Source organism: Pinus tabuliformis, chromosome 9 (genome assembly GCF_031772625.1).
Source record: "Pinus tabuliformis cultivar Carrire ecotype Pingquan chromosome 9, CPIR1, whole genome shotgun sequence".
Classification (NCBI taxonomy): domain Eukaryota; kingdom Viridiplantae; phylum Streptophyta; class Pinopsida; order Pinales; family Pinaceae; genus Pinus; species Pinus tabuliformis.
In genome coordinates this window covers 1618014962-1618032645 of record NC_142307.1, presented here as the reverse complement: position 1 = coordinate 1618032645, position 17684 = coordinate 1618014962, and the positions used below count along the sequence as shown (strand labels likewise).

General features: G+C 36.2%; 1 pseudogene; it reads left to right on the top strand.

The window, feature by feature from the left end:
* LOC149154993 (alpha-dioxygenase PIOX-like) overlaps window positions 1-17684 on the top strand; it is a 50789-nt pseudogene that overhangs the window by 2151 nt on the left and 30954 nt on the right.

Here is a 17684-nt window from a genome sequence, read left to right as displayed (position 1 = left end):
ATGAACTTTGATGTTTCTCTTTTTTTCCTAATCTGCAGATTATACATTTGGTGCATCGATTCTACGCGTGGCATAGATTGCCTGTCTGCCTAGGACTCCTATACCTGGAGATAAGGCGGACATTGCACGAGCGTTATAATCTTATCAATGTGGGAAGTACGGCAGTGCAGGGAGGAAGATATAATGCAGGGGTAGAACTCCTGATGGAAGTTACGATGACCTGTTCTGTGCCGAAACAGGATGCCAAGGGGCGTTCTTTGGGCGAAACACGCTGCCTTCTCAGCATGATAAGGTCATTAAACCATAGTTACCAAATACGGGCGAATCACTGTTAAAAATTCGAAAATTCGCCCGTACGATTCGAATACCGAATAGTTCCATAAAATTCGATCCGATTCGTAGTGTAGGTGATTAACGATTTGGGCGCATGAATGGTTCATTATCTGGGTGCTTAATGATTTGGGCGCATCGGTTCATAGTGTAGGTGATTAACGATTTGGGTGTATGTATGGTTCATTACCTGGGTGCTTAATGATTTGGGTGTATGTATGGTTCATTACCTGGCATAGTTAGCAGATGGTTTATTAACTAAGGAACAAATAGATTGCTCAGGTATGGCATGCATGCGGCAGAGAAAAACAAGAATTGTTGCAGTATGGCATGCAACAGAGAAAAACAGAAAAACAAAAACTGTTGTGGTATGTCAAGCAGCAGAGAAAGACAAAAGATTCACCCAATAAATCGTTTAGCTAAACACAAATAGATTGCTGCTATATGGAAGTATTTAAATTAGAGCATTGATATTATTAAATTTTATTTTCTGGTTAGATTTTTCCCACTCACAAAAAGGAAATGGAAGTATTTAAATTAGAAAATTTCTTTTTTCAAAAATAAGTGGTTGATTTTTTATAAAATAAATTTGAATATTAATTTTGTAAATAGAAAAGGATTTTACATTAATGAATCTTTTTGAAATCAAAGAAAGAATATAGGTTTTTTGAAAAGAGTATATGGTTTAGAGGGAAATGCATACAATGATATTTTTTGGTTAGATTTTTCCCACTGGTAGAGAAAGAAATGGAAATATTTAAATTAGAAAATTTCTTTTTTCAAAGACAAGAGGTTGATTTTTCTATAAAATAAATTTGAATATTAATTTTCTAAATAAACAAGGATTTTATATTAATAAAATTTTGAAATCAAAGAAATAATATAAGTTTTTGAAAGGAGTATATAGTTTGGAGGGAAATGCACAGAAAGAAATGGAAGTACCTAAATTAATTTTATTTTTTTTTTTTTAACAAGAGATTGATTTCTCTATAAAATAAATTTGAATATTAATTTTCTAAATAAAGAATTATTTTACATGAATAAATTTCTGAAATCAAGATAAGAACATAGGTTTTTGAAAAGAGTATATAGTTTGGAGGGAAGGGGTGAGTGAATTCTTTTTGAGTGGATTTAGTTCTGAAGATTTTTTATTATATACAGTTATATAAAATTCAAAATAAATTCAAAAGAAGATAGCTAAAAATATTTTTAAAAATATATTATTTAAAAAATGTTTAAGAAGTGTATTATCGAATTTTTTTTCGAATTAAAAATTTTTCATTCGAATTTTTATCGTATCGAATTCGAATCCGAATCGAATTCGAATTCGAATTTGGTAACTATGCATTAAACCATCCCACCAAACGTTGTTTCTTTTTCACATGTCATTAATCTGATAACTAAATTACATGTGCATTTACTAAACAGTTGCTAAAGCCACATCCCATGGTAGTTGCTACCAAGCTGCTCTCTCGGAGGAAAATGGTAGATACAGGCAAACAATTTAACATGCTTGCTGCCACGTGGATCCAGTTCATGATTCATGACTGGGTCGATCACGTTGAAGACAAAGTATATGTAAGCACAACGTTTTCAATCACCATTATCACAATTTTCAATGCAAATATCATAAATTATATAACATTAACTTTACCTTATTCAATATATATTTAGAGCGTATGCTCTCTGTTAAATTTCTGTCAGTATATTTTATGGTATAATTTGCCTAGAATTTTGTAGTGATTTTATTAGAATCATAAATTTGAAGAGTGCATTTTTTACAATCTTAGTGTTCTGAAGCCTTTCAGGGTGCCGGAATTATAGATAGTTAAAAAAAAAAAAAGTTTAAACAGATTTGATCACAGTTTTTTCCCATCTGAGAAATAGAAAACACCATATATTTTACCAGAAATTATATAACATTAACATTAATTCATGATTTTTCAGGTAGAGTTAAACGCCCCACGCAGCGTTGCACCGCAATGTCCGCTAAAGGAATTCAAATTATTCGAAGGCAAAGCAGTGCCTACTGGCAGCTGTGACATCAAAACAGGATCACGAAATAGGAGGACCGCCTGGTGGTAAGAAAACCTGCCTGGACTAAACGCTCTATCTCTCTATAAATCCTCTAAATTGTGAAGGTGTCTCACAATATATATAAATGTATATACTCTTGTCATGCTATACGTAAATAAACAGGGATGGGAGTGTAGTGTATGGAAACAACGCGAGTGAATCAAAAAAAGTAAGAACATTCAAAGATGGTAAGTTGAAGTTGGGGGACGATGGCCTTCTTCTTCACGACAAAGACGGAATTGCCCTCTCTGGAGATGTTCGTAATTCATGGGCTGGGGTGTCGGTTATCCAGGCTCTTTTTATCCAAGAACATAATTCCGTTTGCGACATGTTGAAGGTAATTATATTTTATTGCAGAAATTCTCATTAATCCCATCTAACTTATAGAATACTATGGATGTTACTTGACTATGACCATTGATTATTAAAGTTTTTCATTGAAATTCACATCTGGACCAGCAGCACTAAGATCAATCTCATTGCAGACTAATATAATTTGGTCAACTAATTTATAAATGCAGCTTCACTATATTGGTATGAGCGACGAGGATTTGTATCGCCATGCAAGATTAGTGACTTCAGCCGTGATAGCCAAGATCCACACCATTGACTGGACGGTGGAGCTCCTCAAAACGGACACCCTCCTTGCTGGAATGAACGCCAATTGGTACATATAATTACATATTGTTTTACACAGGTTGCAATCTTGAAATTTAAGGCAAAGGGCTAAACTATCAGAGCTAAAACATAAAGGAATTCGTATTTTTTATAAAATGTTTAAATACAGGCTTTCTTCTTATTAATGAACGAAGCTTTCACTATGTGCAGGTATGGGTTATTGGGTAAGAAGGTGAAGAACATCTTTGGTCACACTGGAAGTTCTCTTCTGAGCGGCTATATAGGAATGCCCAAGCCTCAGAATCATGGAGTCCCATACTCTCTCACTGAGGAATTTGTGGGTGTCTATCGAATGCACAGTCTGTTGCCAGACAGCATCCTCGTCAGAGACATTCATGGAACTCCAGTGGACAACAAAACCCCTCCAATTCTCAAAGAGTGAGTTGAGTTTACAGCATCACTTAGATTGGAACTCCGTTCACATTCTGGTTATTTTGGAAGCAGTTTGAACTTTAGACTATGATAAAAGCAAATAGTAGTTAAATATCCGGTGTCATCCATTCATGTGACTCACAGGATAGAGATGAAGGAACTAATAGGAATTCCAGGAGAAGAAACGTTATCAGATATTGGTAAGGAATGTCACATTGTATCAATGGGGCATCAAGCCTGTGGGGCCCTTAATCTGTGGAACTACCCTCTATGGATGAGAGACATTGTCGGTCAGGACCCCGATGGACATGAGAGACGATATCCTGTAGACATGCCCGCACTGGAGAGTAAGAAATTTATTACTTTAGTTACTGGTTGCACTTCTTTTTTTTTCATGTTTTTTCTCTTTTAATTTCATCCTATTTTAAATTTGTTAAATTAAAACGTGAAGTTGCAGATTTGATAGAGTGTACTTTTTCAGTTTATCGTGATAGGGAGAGGAGCATAGCAAGATACAATGAATTCCGGCGGAATATGCTGATGATTCCCATCTCAAAATGGGAAGACCTCACAGACGATAAGGAGGAAATCCAAATGTTGAAAGAGGTCTATGATAATGGCGTTGAACTTCTAGATCTACAGGTCGGCCTCATGGCAGAGAAGAAGATTAAAGGTTTTGCCATCAGCGAGACGGCCTTCTTTATCTTTTTGCTCATGGCATCACGGTGGGTAAATAAATCATTTCTCATTTCCATTCTTCAATAAAAAGCGCAAAATTTATCATTCCTTTAGTAAGATGCGTTTTGTGAATATATGTCGATTGCAGTCGATTGGAGGCAGATCACTTTTTCACGAGTGATTTCAAGAAAGAAGTGTATACGGAGGTTGGGATGGCATGGATAAACAACACAGAGGGCCTCAAAGACGTGCTGAAACGTCACCATCCAGAGTTGGTAGAGAAATGGATGAATTCATCGAGTGCATTTTCTGTGTGGAATGCGTCCCCGGAACCCAAGAACAACACGCCCCTCTATCTTCGTCTCTCTAGGTGTTAATGTGTGTCTCTGCATGATATTATTGAGATGTGGTTCCTGAGGGCATGAGACCTCTTTATTCCCCCTACTTATCCCACCTAAGAAAAACTCCCATGGCCTCTACTAAACCACCAACCCTAAGAACTAATGCATCATCCTAGTATCATTCATCTTGAATTCAATTGCCATGTTGGGCTACTCTACACCTATTAAAAGAAATTCATATACACACAACACCAAGGTAAATAAATAGGTATGAACAAATATGTAATATAAGTCAAGAGTTTGTTTCACTTTTGGTGAAGCCCATAATGTGTAAACATGCATCAATCATAGAATAATATGTTTTTAATGCCCACTAGAGTCCATATAAGGAGTGATTAAGCCTACACGCATTGGAATCCCTCCCATTTGCCTCAAATCCCTGATATTTCTCTATGGACACTTCTTCCCCAATGATCCCATTAAGGAAAGGCGTCATCTTTAGGGAGCAAAACCAAATAGTGGAAAATCTCATGAAGTATGCTTCCTATTTAACCACAATACCATAATTGATCCCATGTTAAAGCAACACGCTAAGCTGCTCTCCCTCTCTACAATAATGCCTACCCAATCTGAGAAATAACCATGCAACTTCACTTAAACATCTCCAACATATCTAAGACCATACTCCAGTGTGCTCCTCAAATATCTAAGCACATATTTTGTTGCTACATGATGCTCCTGTCTTACCTCCACCACAAACTAACTCAAGGTGTCGAGTACAAAACATATGTTGGCCTAGTGTTGACCAAATAAATCAAGGAACTTAATAGTTATGTGCACATCATGGGATCCACCAACTCCGAATCTAAAGTTTCCATTTTCTTCAAATTAGTGATCATGGATGTGGCCGTTGGTTTTCAATCCTCCATCTAAAACTTATTTAGAATTTGAATTGCATCCTTATCCCACCTAAGGAAGACCTCCCATAGTCTCTACCAAACCACCAACCCCAGGAACTAATGCATCATCATAGTATCATTCATCTACCGAATTCAGCTACCACATGTATGAAGTCATCTACATACAACACTAAAGTAAATATTTCAATATGAACAAATATGTAGTATAAGTTAAGAATCTGTTTCAGTTTTGGTGAAGACATAATCTGTAAATATGCATCAATCCTAGAATACCATGCTTTTGATGCGCACTCAAGTCCATATAAGGAATTCTTTAGCCTACACAAATGGGAATCCATCCCATTTACCTCAAAGCCTTGAGGTTGCTCTATGTACACTTCTTACCGTATGATCCCATTAAGGAAAGTTGTCATCACATCCAACTAATGTATTTTCCATACCATAAATGAAACCAAGGATGCAACAACTATAATAGAAGTGTACTTGGCGACTAGAGCAAATTTCTCCCCATAGTTTACTCCCTTTCTCTCAAAGAACCCTCTCACCACAAACCTCACCTTGAACTTCTCAATGCTACCATATACAACATGCTCGATCTTGTAGAGCCACCAAGAACTTAGAGTTGTCTTCCCTTTTGGTCTTGGTATTATGTCCCAAAAATCATTCTTCATGATGGAGCTGTGCTCCTCCACACAACATGTTTCCATACATATTGTTCTATTGCCTCTTGAAAACTATAACAATTGGAATATATAATGCTTCTCATCAATGTCATATAGTTTGGAAACTTTTTTAAAGGATTGTTCTCTCTAAAAGTGCTACTAGGACTCTCAACATGCTCATGAGAATCCATCAATGTTTGATTGAACCATTGAGGTATCCTAATAGAAGTAGAATGAGCTCGTGGATTCCTCTCTTCACTTGAAGACTATTGTACTACCCTAGAAATCAGTGATGACCCTCGCTCAGCCTTTGAATAGTAGATTGCTTGTTATCCTATGTCTCATAATATGATAATGATTAAATTCATTATCATTTTAGCATTATTATTATATTAAGCTATTTAAGAGATAAAAGATGTGTAGGGCCTTTAAGATTTGTTTGCTTTATGTAGATAAGAAATGACAAGATGTTAATTTATGTTTTATCGACTTATGGTGTCTTTTCTTTTTCTAATTTTTTTAAAAATAGGGTTATATGGTGTATGTGGGATTTTTGGACCTATTAATATCATGGATTGAAGGCCATTGGTTCTTCATCCTCTTGACCAACTCGTAGGGGGGCAAGAATCTAGGCAAACTATTTTTGATATAAATAAAAGTTTTATATTTATCTCATTACCAATTATTTCTACTCAAAGTAAATGTAGGGAAGGGTACTAATAATCTCAATGATTTTATTTCTCTCTTCCTAGTTTTGAAATTATCACCTCTTCCATGATTTGGTACTCTTAGAGTATATGGAGATTTTGGACTTGTCATGAACCATGTATCTAGCAACATCCAACAACACAATATCAACTTAAGTCCATTTGCAAACCATATTCATTATATTGTTGGATTATTTCTTCAAATAGAATTTTCATGTATCATTAGGGAATGGAACCGAATAGTGGACAAGCTTTGTAAGGAAGGCACTATGTTACCTACAAATAATACCATACTATTCGAATTCGATGATCAGTGAGCACAAATTCATAGTAAATTCATGGTTCAAGACTTTTAAGAATGCTATTACTTTGTAGTATGTCAAATTTGATTGTTCCTGTTGGATGCTTACTATAAAGCAGTTATCTGAAGTGAAGAAACTCTTAGAAGGACTAATAAGTATATCTAAATACATTACTATAACTTCCTCTACTTGGATGATCAACCTTGATTGTGTTGATTTATTGCTCACTTTTGTATAGTCCTGTGATAAAATCCATTGAAATGTCCATCTAGATCTATGTTAGGATTGATTGAGGTTGAAATGCCCTTATTATCTTCATCATCTCTCCCTTACTTCTCTACAAAGCATCACAAGTTGATATGTAATCATATATATTAGTTTGCATACCTTCCGAGAAGGATGTTTTCCTATTTAATCATTCTTGTACATATTAATTGAAAAATTGGTTGGTAAAAGGATTGAAGAAGAAAGAGAAATGGAAATTCTCCGTAGAGTGGAAATCGTTACAGGAACAAAAGTGATAAACCACTCTCAACTCGTACATGATATTCTCCTCCTTGATGAATCCTTAGTGAAAATATCACAAAGATTCAAATTAGCAATAGATTATAATTAGAGGCCTCGACAAAGAAAATAAATAACAACAAAAGCAACATATCCAGTTGGAATAGCTCCATGTTTACCCTCCATAATATTGTAATAGAGATGGTATTCCTAGTTCAAGGTCATTGTAAGACATTCATATTTGGGCATCCCTATAGGGCTTACCCATCCAAGAATCTCATATTAGTCCCCCATGCTTTAAAATTTTAAGATTAAGATGATCAATTTGGGAACTGAGTGGCACAATCTAGTTGATTGGATTATCCTTGTAAAATTTATCATCATGTCCACTCTAGTCATTTTTCTCAATTCAACTGCTCCAGCCCCAATGCGGTTCACACAATCTTTGCGAATTTAGATATTAAAATATTCATGTGGAAAGAAAGAAAAGAAAAAGAAATTCCATCTAGTCAACTATAAAATACTTCATGGTCCCTTAAATAGATGTTATATGGAAATAAGAGATCATAGATTGTCTAATCAAGCAAAGGGAGCCAATCTCTTTATGAGGATATGCGAGAAGTAAAATATAAATAGTGGGAAGAATTTCTCTAGCGTAGATAATTTAGAGAAAAACATATTAGCATATTGGATGATAAAGTGGAATGATCTTTGGATTCCATATTTAGTATCTCCAGAAATTATTCATCCTCCATCCAAAAGAATCTCAAATGGATTCTAGGTATCCTGGAACAAACCAAATATGGGAAGACAATATAATGGGTTTCCATCCATTTCTTTAGGGATTTTCCTTCAATATATAAGAGTATAAATATTAAATTAGGGTATCAAATTTCTCTTTGATCTTTCTGAATGGAAAATTTCTAATAGCCCCAAGGATTAGCTCGATTGTTCGAGTTCTCATCATTAAAGCACCTCAGTAATCGAATGTCACATGGTTGGTTATCCTCGATGTTCTTGGGGTTAGGCTCTGCTACTAAGTTGGTGGGAAGTGATCCCTTAAGGTGGATATCCCTGAATATTTTATGTGGATGTAACGACCACCGATCTCCAGTGTCCGTGAGCCACATATAAAAATAAATAAATAATGGGACAACTCTACTTTATTTCAGGTTCGAAATGGACCAGATGCAAGTATTTAAATCCTCCTAATGAGTTATGCAATAAGATGAACTAGCATCTATCTCAACTAAAGGGTGCATCTCCCTTGAATAAATGAGACAAATACTGAAGAGCATGCACCCCCCCACAAGGGGGAATCTATTTATGAGCATTGAATATTTGAAATATTTAACTAACGAAAACCTATCACCCCATTACATCATCTAGAAATTAGTTGAAGTGAGATATTGACTACCACATATCCCTATATCCATTTGCATTCTTGCTCACAACAAAATCTCTACTCATGAAAATCTACATAAACAAGGATTCCATGGACCCTCGCTTTGACACATATGAAAATGAAAAGAGGAATTAGTAGAGAAGTTATTTTTAGAGAGTTAGTTCATTTGAAAAGTGTGGAGGATAGAAATGAAATATCTTGTAAAACTTATTCACCGACGCAAGATACAAGAGAAATGTCATTGACTTAAATAAATCACTATGCTAGTTCTATGCATAAGAAACCTATTTTTAAGTGTTATTTGATGATGTTACTTAAGTTCTCAATGTGGAAATATGGATATTGTAATGTTCCTTCCTAAATTTTCCTATTGTTTGGAAAATTAATTTTGACAATTTTGGTTAATACTAGCTCAAGGAAAATTTTGGTGGAGAAAATAGGAGGAATATTTGCATGCTAATGGAATATTGGGCCCACTTGAAATACACACTTGGGAGGAAGGGAATTCAAATTCCTTAAGGCAAAATCGAAATTGTGGAGGCACCTACAACGAATGCATGGCCATCACTTATAAAAGGAAGGAAAGAGGGAGCAAGCGGGGTCTTTTGTTTATTTGGAAATCGAAATTACCTTAACTGTTCAACTGAGCCAACATTGTGTTTTTTAGCACAAGAGCTTCCCAAGTGTTATGTGGATGTAACGACCACCGATCTCTAGTGTTCGTGAACCACACATAAAAATAAATGAATAATGGGACAACTCTAATTAGTTTCAGGTTTGAAATGGACCAAATGAAAGTAATTAAATCCTCCTAATGAGTTATGAAATAAGATGAACTAGCATCTATCTTAGCTAAAGGGTGCATCTCCCTTGAATAAATGAGCCAAATATTGAAGCGGATGCACCCCCCCACCTTCCCCAAGTGGGAATCGATTTATGAGCATTGAATATTTGAAATATTTAACTAACAAAAACCTAATAGCCCCAAGGATTAGCTCAATTGTTTGAGTTCTCATCATTAAAGCACCTCGGTAATGGAACATCACATGGTCGGTTATCCTTGATGTTCTTGGGGTTAGGATCAGCTATTGAGTTGGTGGGAATTGATCCCTTCCGGTGGGTATGCCTAAATATTTTATGTGGATGTAACGACCACTGATCTCCATCGTTCGTGAACCACACATAAAAATAAATAAATAATGGGACAACTCTAATTAATTTCAAGTTTGAAATGGACCAGATGCAAGTATTTAAATCCTCCTAACGAGTTATGCAATAAGGTGAACTATCATCTATGTCAACTAAAGGGTGCATCTCCCTTGAATAAATGAGCCAAATATTGAAGAGGATGTGCCCCCCCCCCCCCAAAGGGGGAATCTATTTATGAGCATTGAATATTTGAAATATATAACTAATGAAATCCTATCACCCCATTCCATCATCTAGAAATAAGTTGAACGAAGATATTGACTACCACATATCCATATATCCATTTGGATTCTTGCTCACAACAAAATATTTAATCATGACAATCTACATAAACAAGGATTCCATGGACCATCGCTTTGACACATATGAAAATGAAAAGAGGAATCAGTAAAGAAGTTATTTTTTCAGAGTTAGTTCATTACAAAAGTGTAGAGGATAGAAATGAAATATCTTGTAAAACTTATTCACCCACGCAAGATGCAAGAGAAATGGCATTAACTTAAATAAATCACTATCCTAGTTCTATGCATAAGAAACCTATTTTTAAGTGTTATTTGATGATGTTACAGAAGTTCTAAATGTGGAAATATAGATATTGTAATCTTCCTTCCTAAATTTTCCTAATGTTGGGAAAAGTAATTTTGACATTTTTAGTTAATACTAGTTCAAGGAAAATTTTGGTGGTGAAAATAGGAGGAATTCTTTATTTGCGTGCTAGTGGAATACGGGGCCCACTCAAAATACACACTTGGGAGGAAGGGAATTCAAATTGCTTAAGGAAACATCGAAATTGTGGAGGGACCCACAAGGAATGCATGGCCATCACTTATAAAAGGAAGGAATTAGGGAGCAAGTGGGGTCTTTTGTCTATTTGAAAATCGAAATTGCCTTAGTTGTTCAGCTGAGCCAACATTGTATTGTTTAGCACAAGAGCTTCCCAAGTGTTACGTGGATGTAACGACCACCGATCTCCAGTGTTCATGAACCACACATAAAAATAAATAAATAATGGGATAATTGTAATTAATTTCAGGTTTGAAATGGACCAGGTGCAAGTATTTAAATCCTCCTAACAAGTTATGAAATAAGATGCACTAACATTTATCTCAACTAAAGAGTGCATCTCCCTTGAGTAAATGAGCCAAATATTGAAGAGGATGCGTCATCCAACAACACAATATCAACATCCAACAACGCAATATCAACTTAAGGCCATTTGTAAACCATATTCATTATATTGTTGGATTATTTCTTCAAATAGAATTTTCATGTATCTTTAGGGAATGGAACTGAATAGTGGACAAGCTCTGTAAGGAAGGCACTATGTTACCTACAAATAATATGTTGGGTCCCTATAATACTAGTGATTACCCCATTACTATTGTAGTTATACCGCTTATTAATATTTTTGTGCCCCTATTGCCCCCATATTGTTATCACTGTGCCCCATAGAATCCCTCTATTGTTATTTTTGTGGCTTTATATTATTATTGTTAGGTCGGCTGGATTATATTGTGACTCCTTAGACTCCTATATATAGAAAAGAGGTTTTGTCATTTGAATCATCCAAGAATTGTTCATTTATGTAATGTAAAGGAGGTTTCCCCCTCGAAGAGGCTGAATTATAAGGCGTTGATCTATCTTTTTTATCTTTTCTTGAGCTGGTTTCATAACATTTGGTATCAGAGCTTTGGATTCTAGGGTTTCGCTACTCTGAACAGGTCATCATGTCATTTTCGCTATAACTTTTTTTTTGTGATGTTTCAGAAGTCGCAAAAAAACCCCCATTTGAGAAGAAATCGCGCTGAACCTTGGGTCCGAATTTCAGAGCTTTTCGCACGATATTTGCGGAGATATGATCTGAGGAAGTTGGTCTTTTTGCAGACTCCTGAATTACATTCAAAACAGGTGACCTGGGGAAAATTGTCATAACTTTCTCTCTGGGGATCGGATTGAAATTTCGTAAGAAGGTAAAGAAAGAGGACAAGCTATAGTTTCTTGTGTGCATGTTTTAGATCCAAAGGTCGAAACAGTGACTCGTGGCACGTCGTACAAGTTTGCTCTACTGAACTAGTCTATAAGCAAGTCACTGTGGGAGATTTCACATAACTCTTCCTTGGAGAATCCAATTTGGGTCAGACTTGTGGCATTGGAAAGAGGACACAAAGGGTTACTATAGCTCACAAATTCAGAACTAGATGATTGGAAAGTACAGAGATACATCAGAGGCAATATCGAGCTCCTACAAAGTGAAAAAAGGTGTGTAGATTTTCTTAAATTTTTGCTTAAGCTTGGTTTGAAAATTTATTTTGAAGGAATTCAAAGGGCATAGTAGAGCATTATTATCGGTAACTGATGCCTCGAGGAAAGAAAATGCAAACACCTAGTAAGGAACCTGAAAGCTCTAGCATGACTCATGAAGAAGAGGAAGAAATGCAACATGATATATCAAAATTACAAGACCAAGTGCAACAACTGTCCCTTGCACAAAAAGGAACAGAATCTAAGATGGATGGTTTAAAGAAAGATGTAGAAGCTAAGATGGATGGTTTAAAGAAAGGTGTAGAAGCTAAGATGGACTGTTTAAAAAAAGGCGTAGAAGCTAAGAGGATTGACATGGAAGCTAAGATGGATGATTTGAAGATGGATTTGAAGACAGACATGGACGAATTGAAGATAAATATGAATAAGTTGCTATAAGAAATGGTCCCTAAGGGTGAAAGGGTACTAAAGGAAACTCATGATGAGAACAAAAGAAATGTTAATCATGATTCCATAGACTCTAATGTTGGATCGAAGACTCACCATATTCCAAAAATCGATATGAGGAAGTTTGATGGCAAGGATCCTGCCACATGGATATTACAGATGGAGCAATTCTTCGATCTCAATAATGTGCAAAAAACACAAAAGGTACGTATGGCAACTTTATATTTGGAACCAAATCAGTTTGTATGGTATCAATGGCTTTGCTCTCGTAAACAATTTATCACTTGGGCAATTTTTACGGAAGAATTGATAGCACATTATGAGGATACAAAAAGCAACACTTTTTTTAGCCAATTGATAAGTCTCAAACAAAAGGGTTCAATAATGGAGCACATTGAGGAGTTCCAAAAATTGAACATAAGGGTAAAAGATATTCCAGAGGAGCATAGGATTGATGTGTTCATAGGGTCTTTAAAGGATAATATCCAACATGATGTTCGCCTTTGGGAACCTGATTCATTAGAGAAGGCATTCAGGTTAGCAAGAAAAATGGAAAGCAAAATTATGGCAACCAGGAAGCATACCACTCACAACTATAAAGATGGAAGTGTTGTTGCCCCTAGTCTTCCACAACCTATAAGGTTGACACCACAACAATTGGAAGAAAAAAGAGCAAAAGGGCTTTGTTACAGTTGTGATAGCAAATACACTAAAGGTCATAAGTGTGCTGAGAAGAAATTATTCTACATAGATTGTGAAGAGGAAGAAGAAAAGGAGCAAGAAAGGTCAAAAGAAGAGGATATACTCCAGGAACAAAGCCTAGATGAAGAACAAATAAATCCGACCATATCTTGTAATGCATTGGCGGGAATTACCACTCCTCAAACCATCAAGATAGAAGGACAAATCAAGAAGAAAAAGGTAATAGTGTTGATTGATTCAGGAAGCACCCACAATTTTATTCATTGTAAGGTAGCAAAAGAATTGAATTGCTTCCTATATCCAGCACCAGAGTGTCAAGTGATGATTGCAAATGGAGGAACAATAAATTGCTCTGGAAAGTGCCATAATATCAAGCTATCCATGGGAGAATATGTATTGACTAGCCCAATGCTTTCCATTCCAATGGGAGGTGCTGATGTTGTACTAGGAGTCCAATGGCTACAATCTTGGGTACAATAGCTTTTAATTTTCAAGAACTTTTCATCAAATTTTCTATGGAAGGAAAGGAAGTTGAATTAAGGGGTATTGCAGGGAAACCAGGAAAGATAATCAGCTCTAATGGTATGACAAAGCTTCTAAAAAAGGAGCAAAGAGGTGTAATTGCACAATTATGTTCGCTAGATGTTTCCACATTGGAATCATCTATTTCTCCAGATCTCCAAAAAGTCCTGGACAATCATTCCAAGGTATTTGAGACTCCCAAAGGTCTCCCACCTATGCGTGATCATGATCATGCTATTCATCTGATTCCAGGAAGTGTTCCTCCAAACATCAGGCCGTACAGATATCCCTATGTCCAAAAGAGTGAAATTGAACGTATGGTTGCAGAAATGCTAGAGGCTGGTATAATTCAACCGAGTCAAAGTTCTTTCTCTGCTCCAGTAGTATTGGTGCACAAGAAGGATGGATCATGGCGCATGTGTCAGGATTATAGGGAGCTCAACAAGCTCACTATTAAAGATAAGTTCCCCATTCCTGTCATTGATGAATTACTGGATGAATTGCATGGATCAATTTACTTCACCAAGTTGGATCTTCGTTCAGGATATCATCAAATCAGAATGAAGACTGAAGACATTCCGAAAACAACATTTAGAACTCATGAGGGTCATTATGAATTTTTGGTCATGCCTTTTGGCCTTACCAATGCACCTTCAACATTTCAAGGTTTGATGAATTCAATTTTCAAACCATTCCTTAGAAAATTTGTGTTAGTATTTTTTGATGATATACTAATCTACAACAAGTCTTGGAAGGATCATGTTGAACATGTTGACAAGGTGCTACAACTATTGGAGGAGAAACAATTATATGCAAAAAGATCCAAATGTTTCTTTGGAGTCCAGGAGGTGGAATATTTGGGTCATATTGTATCTCATGAAGGAGTTAAGGTAGACCCTAGCAAAATTAAAGCCATTAAGGAATGGAAAATCCCCACATCCATAAAGCATCTGCGAGGATTTCTCGGGTTGACAGGGTATTATCGCAAGTTTGTTAAGAATTATGGGAGAATAGCAGCACCTCTAACAACATTATTGAAGAAAGATGCATTTTCATGGACTCCGGAAGCAACAAAGGCCTTTGAACATCTTAAAGAGGCAATGTGCCAAGCACCGGTCTTAGCTACACCGGACTTCACAAAAACCTTTATTGTGGAATGTGATGCTTCAGGAAATGGAATTGGTGCTGTTCTAATGCAAGATGAAAGACCCATTGCTTTTGAAAGTCGTCCAATCAAGGGAAAGTTTTTAAGCAAAGCTATTTATGAGAAGGAAATGTTGGCAATACTCCATGCACTTAAGAAATGGCGACCCTACCTAATGGGAAGACACTTCAAGGTAAAAACGGATCATGATAGCCTTAAATACTTTTTAGAACAAAGATTATCCTCTGAAGAGCAACAAAAGTGGGTCACAAAGATGTTGGGTTATGACTTTGAAATCATCTACAAAAAAGGGAAGCAAAATGTGGTGGCAGATGCACTCTCAAGAAAGGATGAGGATGTGGAAGCATTGTTGTGCGCCATTTCTATTATCCAACCAGATTGGATAAACGAAGCAAGGGAGGAATGGAAGAATGACGAAGAAGTGTGGGCACTTATTCGAAAGTTACAACAAGATTCCAGTACGTCTGATACATTTAGCTGGCAAAATGATTCGTTATGGTACAAAGATCGCTTATACCTCTGTAAGAATTCCCAGCTAAAACAAAAGATTCTTATGGAATTGCACACTTCTCCCTTAGGAGGGCACTCAGGATTTTTAAAAACTTACCACAGGGTTAAGAAGGAATTTTTTTGGGATGGCCTTAAATCAGATATTCAAAAGTTTGTGGCGGAATGTTTGGTTTGCCAACAAAATAAAGTTGAAACAATTAAGACACCGGGTCTATTACAACCTTTATCCATTCCAAGCCAACGTTGGGAGGAGGTTTCAATGGATTTTATCACAGGTTTACCCAAGTCTGAGGGAAAGAGTGTCATCATGGTGGTAGTTGACAGACTTACCAAGTATGCACACTTTTGTGCATTATCACATCCATTTAAAGCCAGTACAGTTTCTACTGCATTTATGGAAACAATTCAAAAGCTACATGGAAACCCAAAATTATTGTAAGTGACAGAGATCCCATTTTCACTGGAAATTTTTGGACAGAATTATTTTCTTGTCTTGGTACTCAGTTAGCTCATAGCTCATCTTATCATCCTCAATCTGATGGGAAAACTGAGATAGTAAACAAATGTTTGGAAGGATATCTTCGTTGCTTTGTATCTGATAAACAGACACAATGGGTCAAATGGTTGCCTCTGGCTGAATGGTGGTATAACACTTCCTTCCATACAGCAACAAAAATGACCCCATTTATGGCACTTTATGGGTATCAACCACCATCCATCACATCATATTTAAGAGAAAATTCTAAGGTTCAGGCAGTGGAACATCACATCGAACATCAACAACAAGTCCTCCAACTCTTAAAGGATAACCTCGTGTTGGCACAGAATAGAATGAAACAACAGGCAGATCAACATCGCAGTGAAAGAAGTTTTGATGTAGGTGATTGGGTATTCCTACGGCTACAACCATATAAGCAAATGTCCCTCAAGCAAGCTAAGAAGGATAATAAATTATCACCAAAGTATTATGGTCCGTACAAGGTGTTGCAAAAGATTGGTACTATGGCATACAAATTGGAGCTTCCTGCAGCTTCTCGATTGCACCCAGTTTTCCATGTTTCATGTTTAAAGAAGGTTATAGGTGACAAGCTCCCAGTTCAAACAATATTGCCAGAACTTGACGAGGAAGGAAAAATTATATTGGAACCGGAAGCAGTCACAGAAACAAGAACTCGACAGCTACGAAATCGATCAATTTCAGAGTATCTTATCAAGTGGAAGAACTTATCCGCTGAAGATTCCACATGGGAGGATGAGAATTTTATGCAGAAGTATCCAGAACTACTCAAGCGTTGAGGACAACACTTTTTTGAAGGAGAGGGGCATGTTGGGTCCCTATAATACTAGTGATTACCCCATTACTATTGTAGTTATACCCCTTATTAATATTGTTGTGCCCCTATTGCCCCCATATTGTTATTACTGTGCCCCATAGAATCCCTCTATTGTTATTTTTGTGGCTTTATATTATTATTGTTAGGTCGGCTGGATTATATTGTGACTCCTTAGACTCCTATATATAGAAAGGAGGTTTTGTCATTTGAATCATCCAAGAATTGTTCATTTATGTAATGTAAAGGAGGTTGCCCCCTCGAAGAGGCTGAATTCTAAGGCGTTGATCTATCTTTTCTATCTTTTCTTGAGTTGGTTTCATAACTTAATACCATATTATTCGAATTTGATGATCAGTGAGCACAAATTCATAGTAAATTCATGGTTCAAGACTTTTAAGAATGTTATTACTTTGTAGTATGTCAAATTTGATTGTTCTTGTTGGATGCTTACTATAAAGCGGGTATCTGAAGTGAAGAAACTCTTAGAAGGACTAATAAGTATATCTAAATACATTACTATAACTTCCTCTACTTGGATGATCAACCTTGATTGTGTTG